General features: G+C 51.8%; 1 protein-coding gene across 12 annotated transcripts in view; it reads right to left on the bottom strand.

Moving 5' to 3' along the window:
* The window catches only part of LOC119394215 (poly(rC)-binding protein 3), a 434,114-nt gene that overhangs the window by 216,438 nt on the left and 195,562 nt on the right, over positions 1-22,114 (bottom strand). Inside the window, exon 1 of one of the 12 annotated variants that reach the window (XM_037661498.2) lies at positions 10,071-10,250. The exons of the other annotated variants lie outside the window; for them this stretch is intronic. The gene's annotated coding sequence lies outside the window, so the exon portion shown is untranslated. Of the gene's footprint in view, positions 1-10,070; positions 10,251-22,114 lie in introns of those variants that run through there. 12 annotated transcript variants of the gene reach the window in all.

The following is a 22,114-nucleotide window of genomic DNA, read 5'->3' as shown; positions in this document are numbered from 1 at the left end:
CTTCGTCCTCGATAAGAAGGTAGTCATCATTTCAACATCGCCCTTAGCGCGGTTGAGGCTGACAACGGCATGATCCAGCTTGTACAGTTTTGATAGACGCCCGACACTAACTCGTACATTAAGGATTAGGCGAGTGCCGTACGCAGGCAGTGGACAGCCCAAGTGCCTCCAGTGTATTTGCCTTAATTATCGTTGAGCAACCGTATACAGTTTCTTATGTGGTAACATGTCCATGTGGAGTCGCAGTTCTATTACATCGCATCCATTACTCCAGCGTTGGTATTCCTGAAGCCATATCGACAATCACTTCGGGGCTTCTTTTTTTCATCGTGTGGGTGTATTTCTCAGTTCTAATTATACAGCTGACATAAAAACCAGCAACATGGTTCACTCTGACGTGCGTGTAATGTATGCAGGTAGCCTCCAATACACAATTTATTTGCCTGAGACTTATGAGCCCATTAATATTCAAACAATGGTAATCTTCCCAAACCTTTCCGATCATAGCTAGAAATAAGGTTTCCATTTATACACTGCACAACGACTGTAGTCCAAGCGATGAAGTTCTCGTTTTCATCTTCATGATGTGTTGGTGAATGTGATAAATCCAGCGTGTACGGCAAAGCACTGCATCTCCACATCAGGAAAGGCTGTGTATAACAGTCGCATGCAGTTGCAAAGATATGTCGACAGAACACAACCTATGCGACGTCGAGGAGGATATCAAACACCTCCTGTGCTATTTCACGTCATTTGAATACGAAAGACTTGACCTCCGCACAGATTCTGATCTGATAAAAAAAAAACAAGCGTTCATTGTGAACAAGATATTGGTACCACAGTCTAGCACATCGCAGCTACGAAAGACGATACAGGCGCTGTTATACTATTTCTGACATAAAAAATGTTAAAATGTAATGAAAAAAAAATAAAAGAAGACAAACTGAGGCGCGGACGTGCGCTCATAGAGTCTCTCATTCAAGCTGCAACTAAAGCTTGTCGAGCTGACCGATAGCATCTAAATATGTGAACAGTCATTTTTTTTAACACGAAATTGTTTTATGCCGGGGTCCACGAAGAATTTAGTGACGTATTTCCGTCACGGACATGACGTCGAAAAAATGTACACGATCAGATGGCAAAGAAAAAAAGCTCCGTCAGCGGGCGTCGAACCCACGACCGCTCGGTTCGCAACAACACATGCCCGGCACGCTATCCACTGCGCCACTGTCACAGACTTTGGAGGCTTTACAAACGCGCCTTTTATATCTACCACTCTCCCGGTCGGCGGGGTGGTCTTGCCTTCTGGGAGCGGTAAATAATCCGTCATTACTGTGGCCTCCGCGATTAGCACCTGCGACGCGTTGCACGTCCGTCTCATTCGGCGCGTTTTCAATAGAAGTTCAATTTTGTCAATGCCTTAACACACCGCGAGGTGGCGACCTTAGCCCGAGTGTCGTAAAAGCGCCGGCCTCGCTCATAGCATCACGATAATCCAAACCAAAAATAGCTCTGCGACGCGCGCCTGCCTCACCTGGCTGTAACACTGCGTTGCCCGCTCACGCGCTCGCCCCGACAAAAATCGCGGCCGGGCTACCGGGGCGACACGACACGCTTTGCGTTTCCCTCTAGTCCGGCCGTGGTGTTCAATCACATTTTAACAGGCCGCGGGATGACGACCAAGTTCTGCGTCCAATATGCGACGCTCTTCTGTCTATCACACCTCGTTCTCTCATTACGCTTTCACCGTTAACTACTACAGCTACCACAAGGGTTTGTTTAATCATTTAACATGAACGTCAGTCGTCGGGATGGAGATGTACCACCAATCATCAAAGTGGGTGCATCCACGTTAAACTGTGCTATAGCTGCCAGGCATCAATATAAATTGAGCAAACTTTCTTATATTACTGTACAGTAAACATTCAGTTACTTCTGTAAGGGCACGCTTTACTTTCGTGTTATTCCGATTCCTATGACGGAGGGATCAACCGTTTTTTTTTTCTCTCTATCTTCCTGTCCTTCAGTCCCCAATCAACATCCCCACGCAAAGTAGCAAGTCAGCGATTTTTATACGCCGGCTAAATTCTCTGCCTTTCAATAAAGAGTTCTCTTTTATAGTATCTCTGGACGCCATACCAAACTGCGATTGACTGTTACATAAACCACAGAACTGTTACTACGTCGGCGGCATCAACAGTGCAGTTTCTCTTCTTCTCTTCCCCTCCCCCGCCTCCCTACACACACACACACACACACACACACACACACACACACACACACACACACACACACACACACACACACACACACAAACATTCGACCTTGCCTAGTAGCCAACTGGGCTCTGTCTTGTTATAACCTCCCTGTCTTTTATTTATCCCTTTCCTCTTTCTCACTCTGTCTCTGCTGTGCCAGGGAACCAGTGATTTATCAGCTGCAACTGAGGCTTCTCCTGACGCAACGCTCACGCAAGTATTCGGCCAGTCTGAACACTTCCGGCAGAGTTTCACACACCGCGAAAATACATCATAGCTTCTTTGGGCAGGGGGTGCGGGGAGGGAAGCGGCGTTACATAACGTTTACTCCAAGACGGTTATAAACAAAACGCCCTTCTCGGCACTGACGCCCCCTAAAGGATCACCAGGTGAAAACAAAGGACGACTCACATTCTTACACTACTGTGTCAAGAAAGTGGCGAGAATCGACCTGTCATAAACATTGCATACAGACACTGCGATACCAGGGTAGTCAAAGATTTTTCGGTCGCTTTCAACTTCGCGGAGGACGACAGTTGATCACAATCGCGCAGATTCTGCGCACAAGCAAACCACGTCGCCACGTCTGCTTTTCAGGCGAGGGATAATGTGTAGATTCGGCTTCGGTAGACATCTGCAGGTATTCCAGGCGTAAAATTTTGTACGGAAGTATACCTCCATAAGCGTAGCAAAACAAGTGCAGCGCGAAAAACGAGGACTAGGTGAACCACTAAACACTCCTAAGTTCGCACCATTGCTTTTACGTATGCCCACTGTCTTAAGTTACATATGCTCCTTACGGGATCCAAAACTTTGTTTTAGTGGGCTGTTGTGCTGTCAGCCTCATTGTTGCAGGCGTGGTCATCCCGCGAACTGGGTCGTGCCGCCAATTGTCTCGCCCAAACAAACTTCGTAACAAGATCAACTCTTTTCTTGCAGCTTCGCAATGGTTAAATTTGTTTTTTATCTTGCATTCCCATCTCTCAAACGCGTGACATCAGTCGCACCGGAGTTCCGTGTTCCTGGCACAGGCCTCCGGCGCGTGCGTTTAAAACGGAGAGCATGCGTGAAACAACGGCTCCTCCCGACACAATGAAAACGGCCCCCGCATAAACGAGCTGGCAAGGCAAGCGGCACACGTTCGGTATTGCGCCACAAGGCGCTCGCGCGTGCGCTCGCGTAAACACACAAACGCGCAGACAGTAATAGCCAACCGCCGCTGCTGCGCTCGCCGCTGGCTGGCTGGGTGTATATACCGTCCTACATAACGGAACGGGGGAAAGATACGGAGGAGCTTTCTTGAGGATGCGCATCTCTCGTGGCGGCGACGGCGAGAGACCGTGAGTGCGTGCGAGAACTCGCGCCGGGCGCGATCCCCTCCTTTTGTGTTGTTTGGGGTGGGCGCAGAGAGCTTGGTTCTGTGGCGTTGATGGATCACTTGCTTTTTGTAGCCGCCTGCTCAGGCATCCAGGCAAGGACACCCAGCGGGCTCGGAGCACTCCGGAAGAGGCGGCCGCCACAATGCGCCGCGGGCCGGGAACCCTTGGGCGGCTGCAGCCAGCGGCGCAAATGAAAGGCATTACCTGCCACGAATAGGCCGCGGCGCATTGCACGCGAAGCGGCACTGCCGATTGCGCCAGGTTTGTGTAGCATGCAGTGAGCAGCGGCAGGCACAGTCCTCGTCCCTTCCGATTGGCCGCGCGCGCGGGAGCCCGTCGTCGTGATTTGCGAGCCGCCCCCGCCCCGGGGTATAGGAAGCCTTGAAAACAGAGGCGCAATTGTTTTGTTCAAGATGCGCCCGGCTAGAGAGCGCCGGTGGTGAATTCAAAGGATGCTCGATGCTTTCAGTTTGGCGAGAGGAAGAATTCATATACAGTGCGCCCCAACTGCAGGAGTAGGGCCTTTTGTATGATTTCAGAGATTAGACAGCGCACTGACGAATCTCGGAGGCGACGTGCCGCTATATATTGCCACGCTCTAGTTGTGGCGCAAGAAGAGAACGAAGAGGTTGGCGGCTGTTGTGGCCGAAAGTAAACAGCCACTGGCTTCGAGTTCACTGTTCGTCGTTTCCTCTCGCGACATTGTGGACATGTGGGATGCGCACTCAGAACCAGGTACACGTATCGTCGGCTTACGTGCTATACTTAGAAGCTGTCAATAAGGAAAGTAGATGACAATTACCAGCACTGAAGCAGTACCAAGGTTACTTAACTACCATACACTATTATTTTTATGACCAATTCTGCTAAAGTAAAGCCCCGTCAGGTTTGACCTTTATAGGACCCCTGGCACCAAAAATGAACCCTCAAGATGTTTGTGCTGTTGGATTGTCCTGTATACGGGGGCACTTCAGCCCGATTATTAGTGCCGGGCGCTAGCTTTAAGATATGTTCATTTGGTTTTAAAGTAAGCGTGAGTGCTCATCTGAGTTGGCAGCACCTCGCGACATCGCCACTGATATACGGCGTAGACCGAGGCCCCGTTTGACGTTCCACGAGTAAAGCGTCGAGAAGATTTGCGGGACGCGCACAATGCTACGACTGGCACCTTCTCGCTCTGTTGTCGGGCTGCTCTCAACATAGTTCTGGCTGCTTCGTCCAGGAATGCTTTTGTTTTTCTTTTCCCTGAGTGGGGGAGGACCTAAGCACCCGCATCGGTCTCATTCCTTACCGCGCGAGGGCCCCAGTTTGAATAATGCGCTTTCAACGACACCAAAACTTGAGTGCACGTGATCTTGGGCGCTCCCCCACTGTGGGTCGCTAGTTTGTTATGGTATTTAGGCGGGCGTTTCGAACTGACGCAAAATTGTTCACAATTAACGATGATAGCATTAATTATACGATGCGTTGGAGCATTTACGATTCAAGTTCGGGATTACCAGACACAAAGCTACAAAGCACAGTAAAAAAGTCGCCAACAAAACTTTCGCTGTCATGGATCTTTTAAAGTGAAGGCAATACATGACATACCCACGACATGTCGCTGAAAGAAACGCAGAGGTGGCCAGAATGTTTAAGGGCGCTAGAAATCTCAACCCCCGGTACACGTCTTTCACGGGTCTGTACTACACTGCAACTGCACATTACAACAAGACCACGCAAGCTGCTTCAATGCGACCCCGCATGCGCGCTAACGAAAGGCAACGTATTACTTGCAATTGAAGAAGAGAGAGCTCCACAGTGAGTGCACAGGCACGTACAAAAGAAAGAAGCTCCCAGTAAAACTCGCCTAGCATTCGGCGATGCGTCTCTTTTAGACGTATTTCCAACTAAGCGGCACTTGGCAGCTTTGACAGCCTGGAATGATGACAACTTGTACGTGACAAGGCGCTTCACAAACGACTCGGTGTGTTATGACAAACGGCGCACACATCGTTGAAACAACGTCAGAATCCAGTTCTCGCAGAGTCGTGCCTAGTTCGCCTACCCTACCGACTTGCCAACCTCACATTTCACATCGTCGTCAACTGGCGTCCCCGCAAGGTCTCCGGTCTCCTCCCTAGCTCCTCGACCGTTCGGTCGTTAAAAATATCCTCGTCGCGCGCCCGTTATGCGACGCTTCCCTCGAACAAAAGGCAAACACACCTGCGAGTGCGGCGACAACATATAAACGACGCGGCAAAAAGAGAGATAGAGACGGTGGCCGCTGCAACGACGAGGAGGCACAGCGGCGGACACTGACAGAGCGGCCGGTCGGCCGCCGGAGGACACACAGAGCGGGGCGGCAAAGCTTTCGGCTAGATTCTTGCGGCTCACGCGGATGTCTGGGCGGCTAATGAGCCGAGACAGCGGCGAACTGAGGCAGCACGCAAGAAAGGCAGGGCGAAAGGGAGGATCGAGGCCTTCCGATCTGCCGCGCGGAACAAAGCCTGGGCCCCGTCGCTCCTCTTCTTCTACTTCTTGCGATGCCAGCATCGCACCAGCTGCTTCCTCTCCTGCTTCCATTTCTACCTCCGCGCTTATACCCTCTGGGAGGACGCGCTCTTTCTTTTCCTCCGTCCTTCTTGGCATCCTCCACTGCGTGTGTGTGTGTGTCTTCCTTCCGCCCGCCCGATCCCAACGGAGATCGCGACGGACTGCGACGCTCTCGAAGCGACGAGGGCCGTCGTACAGAAGCCTCCATCCCCCTCTCCTTCGCGACGCTGCTGCTCTCCTCTGAGGGGCAGCAGTCGCCAGAAGAGGGTATATATCTCAGTATACACGCCCCGCAAACTGCCTTCCGCCTCGTTCCCCTCGGTCAGCCGCCGTCGTTCTATTACACACGCCAGAAACGTGACGAAACGAACTGTACGAACTGGACCGCGGGAAAGAAAGCGCGGGAAAAATTGAGACCCTGGTCGATCGGTCGGTCGGTCGGCCGTGCGTGGCCGGTCTCGTTACCGAGAGTGGAATATTTTCAATGAGAGACACGTTAACTATACGCCCCCGTACCATCCACCCACAGAAAAGAAAACACGGGTTCAAAGTGTTGGTTAGCCGTGCCCGTTCGTCAGAACACATACAAAGCAAGCAGCGCCGAAAATGCGGCTGAGATTAAGGAAGCATACCAAACAGGCACTACGCTGCGTGTTCCCTTAATCTCATTTCTGTTTTCGCGCTGTTTTCATTAGTGCAGGAGGAGGCGACGACACACGGACGCTTTGGCTATTCCCAAAGAAGCCGTAGAGGAGAATACACCTTGACAATGCTTTTCGAAACGCGTGTTCACGCCTATGCTTAATGGTACTTGTTTACCTGTGTGTAATGCAGTACAAAACACGCAGAAACCAGCGATTACGCAGTCGTAGCTAGTCTTCTAATGGTACGCCATGTTTGCGAAGGAAGACATTGAAAGGCACCTCAGTTTCTCAGCACAATCTGGTACGCTATAGCCGCCCATGCTTACCTACTTAAGACCCCTACCTCAAGCTAGCAGCAGCGGTTGGGAAAAACGAGTGACGACTTTTGCGATCGGCACGGCATAACAAACCGTGTAAGCTTTAAGGAAATCACGGCCACAAATGTCGTACTAGACACACTACTGAGTGTGTCCACCGTCGCAACCGTTACAGCGTGTCACATCACAACGCAACAAGCCACCCGGTGCCGATATCAAGGTTCGTAGCCAAACCCCACATTAGGCCAAGCCTGTGGCGACTAAAATGACGCCATATATTGTTGTAATGTTGTTGATACCACTTGTTCAATATAGTGCGCCTGTCGAAGCATATATGACGCGAACTGACTATGACGTTTCGGAGGGTGTCAAATGGAAAGTCGCACACGGAACGGCAAGCTGTCGTTCCCTGTTTTCTAACAGTGATTTTGCAGCTAACATTTTAATTGTCAAATGAGTTCTGCAGAATCCCGCAAGATGGCGGACGTGTTACGAAACAGTTTCCTTTCTGAGAAATATGCATGGATTTGCTTGTGGCTTCGCGCTACTAACGGGTGGTTGTCAATGATCCCTTTCATAACATTTTAATTACCGAACAAGCTGGATACGTTTGTACTTCAGTACGTCTGGGCGGATAAACAGCATTGCAATAAAAAGAACGCGCGATTACCGCCACGAATAAAATTACGCCTGAAAGGGCGCAGCAAGCACATTCAAAATGTTTTCAACGCACACGTGTTGCCGTGTACGGCAACAGGTAAACTATTCGTGCGTTTGTAAATCTTCTCGAATCTCAGCCGCGGCGGCCGCATTTTGATGGAGGCGTATTTATAGGGGCCCGTGTACTTAGATACATGTGCACGTCAAACAACGCCAGATGGTCAAAATTTGCGGGGCCCTTCAACTACGGCGTCCCTCATGATCGTATCGTGATTTTGGGACATAAAACCTTAACAATTATTATTTTAAATCTTTTCCCATCTTTTTTTCCCCAAAAAGAACGCAGCAAGCGTTCCATACAACCGACGACGCTTTGTTAAACAGGGTTGGTTTGACCCTGTACCCATGAGACATGACAATATAAAAACATTTACAAATCCTACACCTTATCATAGAGCCTAAGAAAAGCTGGTACTGCGCAAGACGCTAAAATTCAAAACTTCGTTTCACTTAGTCTAAGATCTAGGTTACCACATTATATAGTAAACAAGTCCGGGGCCGGGTAATCAAACTCTCAGAGTCCGTTGATGATTTGTTCCGATCGTTATTGCCAGCTCTATAACGAACGTTTAGTAAACGTGAACAACGGATGAGCAAAAGAAATAACAGACGGACGAATGACTCATCCGACCTACATCAAGTAGAGTTAAGTAATAAATGGTTATTTATATTCGGTCTCGCGTTGCGTGAAAGCAAACCCTGAAGACATGCGTTTCGTAGGCCAATTAGCCGACGGGCGGTAAATTGATAATATTTAAAGGCACAGCGGTCTGCAGCTGCATTCCGTGTTCTACTGGTGTACGTGAGTAGCTGTACTGATAGCGTGATGTCCGTATGTACACATATAGGTGGCTTCGGGCTCGTCAGGCAGACAAACTGCGTAGGTGCAGCTTTTACCTGTTGACCTACTAACAGTATCTGCAGTACATCGTGGAAAAATAGGCACATTTCCCTTACGTTCCTTCTCTACATATTTTCTCCTTATTACCTCCCTTGCAGGCGAGGCAGAAAGCGCATGTTATGCAGGCCAACCTTTACTACCTTGCATCGTCTCTCTTTAGCTACTCGTACAACTCTCGCCTACACATCAGCCAATGGTGATTCAGCTACGTATGTGACACCACGCATCTCTACAAATTCCCAGAGTTTGAAAACGTGACGTGACGAAAAAAATGGCCACTGCCAAGTGTTCGTATATAACGTCAAAAATCTGACTATCACTTTGCAAGCTAGCCAATTTTCGTGCACGATTTTACATAAGCGTCATGAGCTCTGTGTATTCAAGGTGTGCTTAGGCAAGCTAAAGAGCATTATGCATGTCAACAAGATTGAGCGCTGGCAGTGTGCCAGAAAAAAGCCGCAAGCAGCTTTATTTATGACCACTCGCTTTAAACTTCGCACAAACCTGTTAAACTGATAACCGAAACGGTAGGAAAATAGACTAAAATGTACGCTTCAATACACTTTAATATTAGCACAAAGCAACTACGCGTGACCAGACTGAATCCGTTTGGATGCGGCTTCGAGGCACGGACGTTCGGACGAAGAGTACTAAGACAACCTTCGTTGGCAGCATGGCAAAAACAAACACTCACGTTCTACCTACACGCTTTGTAGTCTGTCAACTTCCCTGCAATACACGACGGCATTACATTCGTCTGTACGAAACATACACTCACTCAACCGATTGGCGATGGAGAGAAAGATACGCGTATCCAATCCAAGCTTGCCCGAAGTGGCGCTAACGTGCCGAGCTTAATCTAAAAGCCCGTTCCACCAAATAACCACCCCGCACACCTGCAAACGCGAACACGCAGGACATATGTCAGTGGCCTAACACTCGACGGCCAGCGATCGAAGGGCGCGAAGCGATAGACGGGCGCAACTTTTTTTTTTTTTTTTAATCCTCTTCGCGCCATCGGCGCAGTGACATTTCAGCCGCGGGGTGCCAAACCGCAAATCAACGTAGCCGCTGGCGCGCGCGCGATGACAGAAACGCAGCAAGCAGCACGCGGTGGCCGCTTACTGCGCCACGCCGTCTGTGCCGCTCCTCTCCCGCCATCGGAACGCGCAGCGAGCAATGCCGGCGACTCGAGCGAGGAGGCATGCCACGACGGCGCACATGTTCGGTCCGGGCAGCAAAAGCAACGCGTTTTTCTTGCTTTTTTTTTCTTCTTCCCCTCGCAAGCGACGTGCGTGCGTGGCCGGCCCACTCACCTAGCGTCGGCGAGGCTTGAGAGGCTGCGCGCACGGAGGAGCGGAGCGTCGCGGACTCATCAAAGCGGCCCGGGCCAGAAGAGTGGGCGAGAAGAGAGACGTCACAAGAAGGTTGGCTCCAGGAGACACGGGCGCAGGGGAACCCCACGGCGCGACGGCGGCGGCAACACTGGCAGCAGCGGCAGGCGGCGCGCCGCGCCGCGCTGGCCCGGCTGGCGCGCGTGCGCGTCGCGCGCGCCCTCCGGCGGGCGCATTGCTGCTCCCCATCCTCCCCAGCATCTTCCGCATCTTCTTCGTCCCTCCTGGCGGGGCCCCGCCCTTGCGCGCGCTCCCCTCCGTCACTCGCTCACTCGCATGCGCGCGCGCGCGCGCTCGACGCGCGCTCTCTGTGCTGCTGGCGGCGGTGTGGATGGAAGGATGATTGCAGGCTGATTGTCGCTTGATTTCCAAACGCGGCGGCGCTCGCTCGCTGCCTTTGCACACGACGGGCGCGAGAGAAATCGATCGCGAACTCTTGCTGTCACTGTTTGTGCCAACCGATGTTGTGTTTGCGGCTTTTCTGTTCTTTTTTTCTTTCTTTTGCTGCCACTTTGGCACCTGACTTGTCGACACGCACGCGCTCGGGAAGATCCATCGGAGCGCGGTCTTCTTCTCCGACAGCCTCACGAGCTTTTCATTTTATCTGCTTTCTTTTTCGTGTCTTACTTTCTTTCTTTTTCGATATGAGCGAGCAACCTGTTTGACGTAGCAGTCGGGAAGACCATGATGTCTTTCTCTGTCGTGTGCGCTAATGGTATCGATTATTATTTTACCGCTCTTTTCCGCGATCAGCGATCACTTAAGGAATTTACAAACGTGCATGCTAAGGACGAGTTTCTTGCGCCTAGTCTAGAGGCTTAGCCAGATATTAGAACACAAACACTGTCAAAAAAAGGCTCCACGAAAATGACATTTTTGTTTTTTTTTATCCTTGAGTGATGTTCGAGGAATGACAAATGTAATTTGAATCGCGTAATGAGCACTCACCTACACAGACATTATACGAAGAAAATGTAACCTGCTCTATTAATCGCAGAACGAAAAAGAAGTGGGCGATATAAGTGCAAACAAATATTACAGCATAGCATACTAGCTGAGATAAAATGCACATAAATAAAGCTTAAAGAATAATTGTTTCAAGGTTACCAGGTACATTTTGCGTCACAGTTCTGTCCACTTTCTCGACTGTGTTCACACCACCGAGAACAGAGAGCACAGTTATACCGCAAAAACATATAGCTGGCTGTTATTTGTCTAAAGCACTCGCGTGTCCTAGTCATGCGAGTCGTCGCTCGAACATGAAGTGAAAAGCTTCATACCCGCCGAAGGACCCGGGTGCGCACAGAAATCGTACGCGCAAGGAGAGGCTGAATGAGGGACTATAAGCCCCGCTAACTTTCAAAGAGCTCCAGGGGATTGTTTCAACACCATTTTCCCACTGTGTCCTCGTCAAAGCCCTGCACCGTCGATAAAAGTATTTCCTCCAAGCGACCGCATCAGTCGACGCACGCCATGCAGCACCGGACATCGCGTGTTTACCGCTGCGACCGCTCGCACGCGCGCCAGCCATGGCGTCCGGGGGAGAAGCACACCTGCTGATGCTCGGCGCTCCTTAACGAGTTTCTCTGGGCGCAGAGAGAAAGCAGGGGGCCTCCCCGACTTCCTCCCTGCTTTCAGGGCAGCAGCTACGCAAGGCCCACACACGCGTTCGCCTCTCGGACCGCTCGCACACACCTATTATACGGCCCCACCGCTGCCGTGTCGTACACGATCGATAGTTAACAACGCCTTCCTGCCACTCTTAAGTCTCCTTCGCTTCGGCGTAGAGCGCTAGCCATTAGCAGCGTACAACACCGGCGTCGTGCCGAGGTCGCTCGCGAGTCCTCCACCTCACTAGAAGTCCTCTCCAACGACGTTCAGATATAACACCGTGGACATGCAACGAGAGAGAGAGAGAGAGAGAAAAGGGAGGAAGGAAAGTCACGCACGCGCGGTGCGCGTGACGCGACGCCGCTCACGGCGATCTCCCACCAAATCGTCGTTCCCGGCACGAACTTCCCGGCGCAGAGGTTAACGCGCCTTCGGCGACCCACAGGCGTTCCGCGCGAGCACTGTTACGTCGTGTACAGGAGAAACACTTCACCGCCCAGCCTTGAGACCGACCTGCTACAATCGCAGCATCACACAGTGCGCATTGCCGAAAGTACGGGCTTGTTAACCCGCTCATCACAGGGCTAGCTTACAACGGAAACATCCCCACCATCATCGTCTTCCGCGCGTTTTTCGAAGCTCTTTTCCCTCCTCTATTGCCGTCGTTGCTACTTCAATATCTCTGTAGTTGCCGTTTCTCCGTTCAATATGCCTGCCGCCTTACTATATCCCAAACTTCGAGTCTCTAAGGTGGGGTTTAAGAGTGAACAGCTTCCTACAAAACCAAATACTACAACCGATTCAGATCGCGCTGATACACGTGACCTGTACGGCCATCCGGAAGAAGCGCCACTACTGCCGACGTTCGTCCTCCAAAACGCACATTCCACTTTCCGAACTAAAGTCGCGACTTTCGCCCCACTTTTCATTCACACCGCTTGGCAGGCAGTCCCCCGTCGGATGCAGGCACCGCACATACGTTAACGCCTATAGTGCTGAACTCCCATCCCTTCCACTAGCCTTGTTGACATAACGCTCGTTCGCGTTCCCGGCAAGCAGCCAGCGCGCGAGTTTCGTCTAGTGTACGTACGGGCTGCTGCTGCTATCGCGATGCAGCATCCGCGGCTTAGCGAAGGAAAACGGCGGCAGGCAGGCCCAGCAATTAACACACATCCCGACTCGGCTGCAGCTGTCGAGCATCTCCCAGCCTTCTCGCACACCTATCCTCCGCCTTCGCCGCAGTCTCACATTCTCGCCGCACTCCTCCCCGACAAACGCACTGGGTGATGATGGCTGCTTATACCGCTGCGCGGCGCATAAACACGACAGGTCCCGGCCGTGTGCTCAGACGCGTCTTCTCGGCGAACGACACGGCCGTCACCTATACGCCCTCTCCCTTTTCTCTCACCTTCAGGGCCGACACCAACCCGACACAGCGTGCGCATCAGCTACGATGTAGGGCACCACCGGTACGCCCGCCTCAGTCTCTCGCTCGCGGTTTCTATAGCAACAATGCGCCAACGCTCACTCACCTACGAGCATTACAGCAGGCAGGAAGGGCATAATCCACAGCAAGGCGAACAAACACGTATAATAGAAAGGTCAAAAAGCACAAAAAGCCTACACGCACTTGCTGAGACAAAAAGAAAAGTTAAAATCGTCTTATTCTGACGTACGCAAGCTGACTTGCGCACAGTGAACACATGGGCACAATAATCACACAAACTGCAGCAAAACTGAACGAATACCGCTAGATGCAGAGCGTGCGTGTATAATACAGTAGGCTTCGCTCTCAAAGCTGATAGAGTCTCCTATTATTTTTCGCCCTTGATAACCGAGCACAATATCACAACATAACTCTGAGGAAATCAAAAAATCGAAATCGAGTGTCTCGAAGGTTCGCGACAGTTTCTGCAAGAGTAATTTAAAAGCATTGGTCTGTTATACAATGAGTGGGTGATGTCGGCCATCATACGGACAAGATAACAGTGTCTCGCCAAAGAATAGAGCAATATACATACGCCTATCCAAAAGCCTGTCTAAGATCTAACGCACATGAATCCGTACGTTTTGAAGGTTAAGCTACTGTTGCATATTCGGATAAATATTAAAACAAAGTGACAGTTCAAAGCTGTTCCCGTTTCAATTTCCCGCACCTTCCCTGAACGCTCCGAGGAAATACTTTCCAACTTGGTATGTCTCTGCGCAGCAAGAGCCCAGACGCGCGAACTCTAAGGAGGCGACGCCATCCTGCCCGCATTCATACGACTGCTATGGTCCGACTCTTGTAAGCGACGCCGACGAAAACCCACGCACGAACCGAGCAAAACAATCAGAGCGGCCTAAAAGGCGGCGAACGTGCACTAGCAGCGTATACATTCCTTAAAACACCGCGCAAACCACTCGGATTTACTCGATGCGCACGAAGCGGCCAGACTCAATCAACGAGCGCGCGCGCAAAAGGCCTCTCTTCTAAACGCAATCTCGTTCCTACACGAGGCCGCTATACACCGTTCACGAAAAAAAAAAAAAAGGGGGGGGGGTGGCTCTGCATATCTCCGGCTTCGCACCTGGAACCGAGCAGCGCCTAACCAAATGCACCTGCCCGTCCTATACGACGCCGGACTGCAGCAACTTACGGAGCAATCTTCTCCTCCAAACCACGTACGCTTCCTGCTTTCCCCACATACACCTTACCTTCCCACTTTCTCTCGCGGCGTTACCGGCCAACAATATCCAATCCAAGCCGCGATCGCTTTCATTCCGACTCCCTTATTTTCGAGCCGCTTTCGAAACGAGTGAAAGAGGGAATGGAATCAATTTCAAAGGTTCTTCAAACAGAAGCGCGGGAGCCTCTCCAGACCGTTTTCACGCTTTGCTTTCACCTTTTCCCTGACCGCTGCCCGGCAGACCAGGCCATGCAGGCTCTGGCTTCCGCTCACCACCGCAAACGGTTCCCGAGGCCACGCCCTCTCCCTCCTTCAGAGAAGTCCCTCTCACCAGGACAGTTCCGGGTCCATATCCCTCATCCGCGCATCCTCTACGACGTAGGAGCCAACGCGGGGCCTTCTTCCTTCGATACGAGCCTCGAAAATGCGCCTCTTCCTCCTCTCTCCCTCCTCCGTTGCGATCGTGCGCTCGTACGGTCCAAGCGGATTATGTTGAGAGCGTCGTCCTCGCGCTATACAATGGCATTTCCAATCTTGCGAGCCATTTCGGCCGGCCAGCCAAAGCGCGCGGCGGCTTCGGTTTGCGGACCACCACTCTACGCATCCACCAATCTAATCCGTCCACGCGCCGCGTAAACTATCAACAGGGAGGCACTTTTCGGCGGGCACAGGTTGCCGCTCCGAGCCCACTGTCGCGCCGCTTCATTAGCTTTGTCGACGAGTGGAAGGCGGCGGGAAAAATGATAAGTTTCATTCGCCTGAATTTTTTCGTTTCTTTTTCGAAATTAAATCTTTCGTTAGACGAGCCGACAAAATTAACGAGCCAGACTTTCTCTTTTTTTTTTTTTTTTTGACACCATGAACGACGACGGGCGAGCGTGGCAGCTGGCGCCCGATATTACGTCGTCTTCGGCTTACGGCGCGCTTAATATTGGCGCGTAAGTCACACCAGCCGCGCGGCATTACCGAAAAAACGCACGACCTAATTTATTAAGTCGTCTCTGTTTTGTTCTCTTTCATTTGTAGAGTTTGAAACCTCCACGTGCTCAGGACGAACGCGCCCAGTGCGTCGGATCAGTGTACCTGCATGCGAAGAACCGTATAGGGAGGCCTCGGGTATGCGCTAATACACCACCTCCATCCACGCCGAGTTTCCCGTTCACCGCCTAGAAGAGAGCAGCCACGGGGCGCCGAAGGTGCGGGCGGCTTCACGCTTCGATTAGGCCAAACGAACGGGCTTTGTCAAAGTGAGGGGGAAACGCCTTTTGTCGGGCTGTTTCTTTAAAACGTCTGTCTGCTCGCAGATGCGGATCACCTTCTGGAGCGAGAAGAGGAGAGAGGAGGAAAAAGGGAGAGACACCAGCCTAATTAAAACAGTCACCTCGTCGTCGTGCACCGCACGCTAAATGAAGGGGCTCTCAGAGGTGTTACGCTTCGAGCGCGTCCTTCTTTCAATACGCGCCAAGCTTCATTCACACACACAAACACACACACACACCTCTATAAGGCACGAAGGAAGCTTCGGCGCGGGCCGTCACGTGAGCCCCGCGAGGACGCCGCTCGCTTCTTCAGCCTCCGGGGAGAAGCGAAGAGAGGACCCGCATTGTCTCCCCGATTTCGTTCGGCCTATAACCCGTTTCCACACAAGAGTGCTATCATCAACACTCCACACTCGATCCCTCTTACCCCCCTTTCCTAGCTCTCTTCGCGCAACAACACAGCGAACTAGAATTGCATGGGGCCTAACACCCTCCCCGCCACCTTCTACGCAGTATGCAGCTTGGTCGCCACACCGGAGGGAACCCCGTGCCTCCACCCATTTCTATTGTCCGGCCAGGCACGCGAAGCACCACGAGCCGAGGGAAAGAGACGCACGGACGCGTGCACTTCGCGAACGAACGGGCGCGAATACGCGCCTAACGGAAATCGAACAACGAAACCCACCGTCGCATGCCTCTTCCGCAAAACAAAACGAAACGAAAGAGGAAGGAAGGAAAGCAGGGAATGAAGCCTCTCCGAAACTTGCCTTATTATTTTCGCTAACCTCGCGCACGAAAGCAGAAAAGCCGCGGAAGCTCCGGCGCGACCGTACAGACGCAGCAGCCTGCCGCATTATACCTCCCCTCTCTAAACACCTTCGATCAGCGGCGACTACCGTTAGCCTTCTCTCTCCCCGCGAATACGCCACACATACGCCACCGCACAACTCTCAGCACCTACCCCGTGCCCGCGACACCCTTCTTCCAGCGTTAGAGAAAATCCGGCTGGGCGGAGGGGGGAAAAAAGGGAGGAACCAGTGGTGGGAACGAGAGGAAGGCCGGTAATCACCTCGCCCCGCCAGCGCTGCGGCCACGGGAAGCGGTAGCTTACGGGTCAGCGGACAGCCAGGCAGCCCGTCGGAAGAGCTGGAGCACGTAGTACACACACATGCACGCACACACACACACGCACGTCGGTCGCCCGTACCGCGGCCCTGCCGCGTCAATAGGATTTTCATCGTACACGAACTGCGCGCCGGCGTATACGGGACGCGGCCCGATGCGCGCACCAAGCGAGCAGCGCGCACGCACCACCCCGCGACCCTATAATGCCGGCAGCCGACCCACAACCACCGAGAGACCAAGCTCGCTTTACGTTTCTGTCTGCCCGAAGCTTGGCATTATCGTCCACGCGAACCAGCATGCGTACGGACAGCCAGCGCGCAGAAATGGCGTATCGGTATCGCGAATTCGCAATGCAGATGACCGCGTCACCCGCGCTAACGAGATCAGTGCACACCCTTGAAACACGAACGACACTGGTTGCAATGAAATGGTTCGTTGGAAACCTCGCCGCTTCGAACGTTCTAGAAGTACATAACAATAACGCTTCCGCGAAACTTAAGCTTATAATGCAACCGCTATTTCTAAAATGAAAACAAAAAACAAAGGACGAGACAACATAAGGCAGAAGTTCGAGGGAAGGCGGAAGCTTGGAGAGATGAGAAATTCGTGGACATAGAGTGTCAGCGGAGAGGACGTTTCGACAAGTGAACTTTTCTTCAAGGCTGCAACTGATTTCCTGACAGCGCGTGCACGTATATGTTTGGTGCCCTCTCCGCTAACCCGAACAAAAGGGGCTAGTCATAAGAAAGGGTAAGAAGCATATACATACACGCGCTAAGGAAAGCAGTTGCAGCCTTGAAGAAGACAAGTCCACTTGTTGAAACGTCGGCTCCGGCGACGTCCCGTGTTCACGAGTTTTTCATCAAAGAGACAACATGTCATTTAAGCTGGCTAAGACGACGGAGATGCACGTTTTTCGGGGATGAAATGTGTCATCCACATCCTCGACTTTATGTTAAACCCGACAAACACATTCAGCCTTGAAAGCCTTGCGGTGAAGCAAGGTGTAAAGCACACTACGACACGGAATGATTCGAGTGCACCTACACTGCACACAATGCCTCTATCAGTACTTCGATTGCACAGGTCTTCAACATACTTTAGCATACTTACGTAAAGTGCTCGCCTACTGTACTGACCAATGCGCCTTTTGTACAGTGCATAATGGCGTCATTGCTCAAAGTACCACTCATTCCAAGCTGATCAGTAACTGGGCATTCGCATATAAATAAAATGGACAGCCAGTATAACCGAGTTTCGAATTCACGCTTTGGCATAACTTTCTTGCTCTAAGTTACCCGAATCTAGGCATAATTTCGTCATACGACCACAATCTAACGACTTACACGGCGATTGCAGTTTTCGTCAACAACGGCGAGACTTGCCGTCTCACTGGGATGTAATCAGCCTGCACCACAGTGAGGTCACGTGTGATTGTGTAACCACATGCGCGGTACAGAACAAGACGGTCATCTCTTGGACGCGATAAATTGACTCACTGCCCGAACGCCAAACTTTTAGTAAAGTCGTCCGAGCGTTTACTAAAGTGCACAATATATCCGCTTGTTTTACCGTGTCCTGAGCTGTCCGACAAAGATGTCAAACCCTGTCTACGAAATCGGCCGAGCCGGGTGCATTTGGGAAGCCGCGTCAGCGAAGGTTTATTTACGTGATCCCGAAACGAAAGCGGCGCGGCGTCGCGAACACACACATGCGCGCGCACGCAATACACGGGCGCAAAGTGAAAATGTCAATGTTTTCGTAAGTGACCTCACACCGGTGACCGATGGCAGATCTGACCGACAGACGCGAAAGACGACGCGGCGCTGTCGAGGCGTTGGAACCAAGAAAGGGAGAGCGTGTTTGTGAGTGTGAGTGTGATCAGACATCGCACGTGTATAAATAAGCTGGGCGATATCCCGGAGATCACAACAGAAAACGGCCGGCTGTCTTCCAACTGACGCGTTTACGCCTTTGAGGCCTCGGCGGACGTACCGGTAGGAAAAGAAAAATAGAAAAGATGAGAGTGAACACGGAACGGTGGGGAGTTAAATAAAGAAAAAGGAAATAAACTCTCTTGCCCATTCCCGGCGTCTATTCTCCCGGCGGCCCAATCCACGACTTCGGCAGCGACGGCACCGCCGAACAACGAGCGGCGAAACGCCGGCTGGAAAATATCGCGACCTGCGCACGTCCGCTGCCCATCACGCAAGCGACGGCCCGTCTCTTTCAAAAACAGGTCCGCCCACCCCCCCACCCGCTTATTTCGGGCGATATGCGGCGGTGGTGGCGCCCCGAGGCCACCCCTTGTCCCCCCACCCCCTCCGCCCACCGGCCAAAAACTGATTAGAATTCCTGGCTGCCGAATCGAGCGATTCCCCTGGAGACGTCTGCACATCAGCTTCGCTCAGATGGGCAAGCCGCGGGCTTCAGACGCGAGGAGCGCGCTCGCGTTCGATGCTTGTGCGTATGTGTGGAAGTGGGGGTCAGGAGACTGGGGAGAATGGAAGAGTCGCGCACCCACCCACTCCCCTCCTACACTCGGTGGTTAACTGCGCACGCACGGGAGGCATGGGCGCCGCAAGGACTCGCTCCACGAGTCCCGATAATTGCGTGCAACATCGCCGCAGTGATTCGCGTATTAGACCCAGCCGGCACCACGAAACCGTTCCCGACCCAAAAGAGCGAACTACGTTTCCGTCCTGAGCTCGCGTCATTAAACGCTACCAATGTTGCCAGCGATACCAAAATGACAGCCGAACAGGGAAGTCCCCACCTGACGCCGATTTCACGTAGCTGACTGTTAGTCGAAAATAATTACAGCGTAACGGTGCTCGTATTATAGGCACGAATCTTCCCGCATACTGCACATAAATCGTCGACATTCGCAAGGCCCTCGGCTTACCGGCCTAAAACCGATCGCCGAGGTACTTTACACTATCCAAGTCGAGCACGCGGGAGAAGCTGGCCGCTCGAAGTACGCGCATCGTGATATCCACCTGGGGTTCAATTGAGGTACCCCGTAATTGGCTGTTAGCGGTTGATTGAACTAGATTCAGTAGGCGTGCTATCTTTCAATGTTGTAGCTCGGTGGCGCAGACACATATATGCTATCGCTGCAGTGCGAAGGCTTAGTCGCGTCAAACGAACGTGTGCGAGGCAGGCAGCGAGCACGTCTGAGCAATGGCGCACCTACACGAAGTGGGGCTACGGCCTGCTAAACACGCGCAGCCTGAGATAGACCTTCCCGTCGACAAGACGTACACGTATCTCAGCTATTCACACCAGCCTTTATAATGACGCAAAATTCGAAAAATAGGAAGAAAAAAAATGCGAAATGTTAAATAAGTATTCATTTCCTCGTGCAATTTATGCGCACAATGCAATTCTCATTCTCTCTCTCCAGAGTAATCGAGCTGGCACTACCTTACCCAGCAAAAGAAACGAAACTGGTCGCCATGTCTTCTCCTCCTCTCCTTTGCACACGCGCAGAACCAACACCTACTAGCGGCAGAACACGCGAAGCACGCTTGAAAGATGGCTTCACTGCAGTAAGAGCCTTTGCGAGGAGAAGCCCGCTTCAAGCTATACCACTATCATGCTACCGCCGGCCTCCGAACGGTTCACACGCAGTTCAGACGAGTGCGTTTTCAATATACATTACGCCGTAGCGCCGTTGTAATTCCGGCCCGAAACAGCTAGGAGGTCATTGCCAGACACTCGTTTTGTCAAAAACTTGATTTCAACATGGTGTCCGCGTGCCCAGTGAAACAACGGGCGATGCTTCAACAACAACAACAACAACAACAACAACAACAACAACAACAACAACAACAACAACAACAACAACAATAATAATAATAATAATAATAATACATTTTTTTTCTGGACGGCGGTAAGGCCATGGCGCCAACTAAAGAGCGCTTTGTGACGCACGCTAAATCAGCAAAACGTGCGCCCGTTACTGCTGCCGGCTTGAGTAACTTCAAGCCACCGCAGTCTGCTTAGAAGGTGGGTAACGTGGTTTTCAACAAAATACGCGCAAAAAGTTGTGCTATTCTTGCGAACAACCCCATGAACTTTTCTGCGAAGTGTACAGTACATTCCTAAGCGTACAAACCTGCGTATAGACGAAGTTCTCGAGTTTGTTGCAAACTTTCTCTGCCACAAGAAACGCAGGCTGGAAGGTCGGTTTAAAGGCGGGCATAAAAGGTCATTTTTTTCTCTTTTTTTTTCAAATAAACTTTCAGTTGGCAGTCAGCGTTGGTCCTGTGGTATTTGTTTCTTTGTGTCGTCGTTATCGTCGTGCTGCGTCATCCTGTAAATGCAGGCCGGTACACTTTTCTAGTTCACGCCCCCAATGCACAAAAACGGCAGTTTGGGACACGTTACCTCCAGCTGCAGCATCTTAAATGTGAAAGGTAAATGCATGCATCGCAGAAAAGCTAAGTCTTGCAGACACCAACACGTAACAAGGGAAACACACAGGTCGAACACTGAATATCAAAAGAAAAGTCGCACTGCGGCAAAAAAGAAGGTATAGACACAAAACTGTTCACACGTTCTGGATTACATACGAACTTGTTCAAGTCTTGGACGTTGAAAGACCGAATCCTTAGCTCTTCTGCGACACGCTCGCTTCCTTCCAATATGAGCGCAGGCAATCGAAGATCGAACCGAACATGCAATATGCAACGAACAAGGAGTAGCGAAAATGCGCGCGAGCCCATCAAGCAATGGAACGACACAAAGTACCGTGTACAAAACGGCAAAAGTACCACGATCTCCCCAGCCGGCGACGCCATCATCGGCGCGGCCGCCGCGAATATGAAGAGAATGACCGCGCATGTAAAAACAACGGCATCGTGCAACGTGGACACGCATCCGCGCGTCGCACAGCGGCAGCGACTCGCGAAAGTCCTGCCTCGTCCCCTTGCTCGCGAAACCCCCCTTAATATGAATAATGACCTCAGCGAAATCGATAACCACCCACAGACTCACGAAGAGTCCGTCTCGGGTCATACGGGAAGGAGAAGAAGAAAAAACTGGAGACTCCCGACGCGCTCCACGGCGCCGTTAAATTAAACGGCCACGTTCCTTACGCCCACCCAGCGTCCGATCACTGCTCCCCCTCTCCCTTTCGATACACGCCCTTTCCTCTGGCTGCAGCCGACCTTAATTCAGCGCGCTCGGTTTAAGAAGACGCGATCAACCACGCCGCGCTGCGCACCAATCGCCCCCACAGCAGCAGCAGACTTAAAAACGCCCCATCCTTCCACAGGCGGCGCGAGTGAGACTCGAG

The sequence above is a fragment of the Rhipicephalus sanguineus genome, chromosome 5 (genome assembly GCF_013339695.2).
Source record: "Rhipicephalus sanguineus isolate Rsan-2018 chromosome 5, BIME_Rsan_1.4, whole genome shotgun sequence".
NCBI classification, from domain to species: Eukaryota; Metazoa; Arthropoda; class Arachnida; order Ixodida; family Ixodidae; genus Rhipicephalus; species Rhipicephalus sanguineus.
The sequence above is the reverse complement of the archived record's forward strand: the minus strand, read 5'-3'. Positions and strand labels throughout refer to the sequence as shown.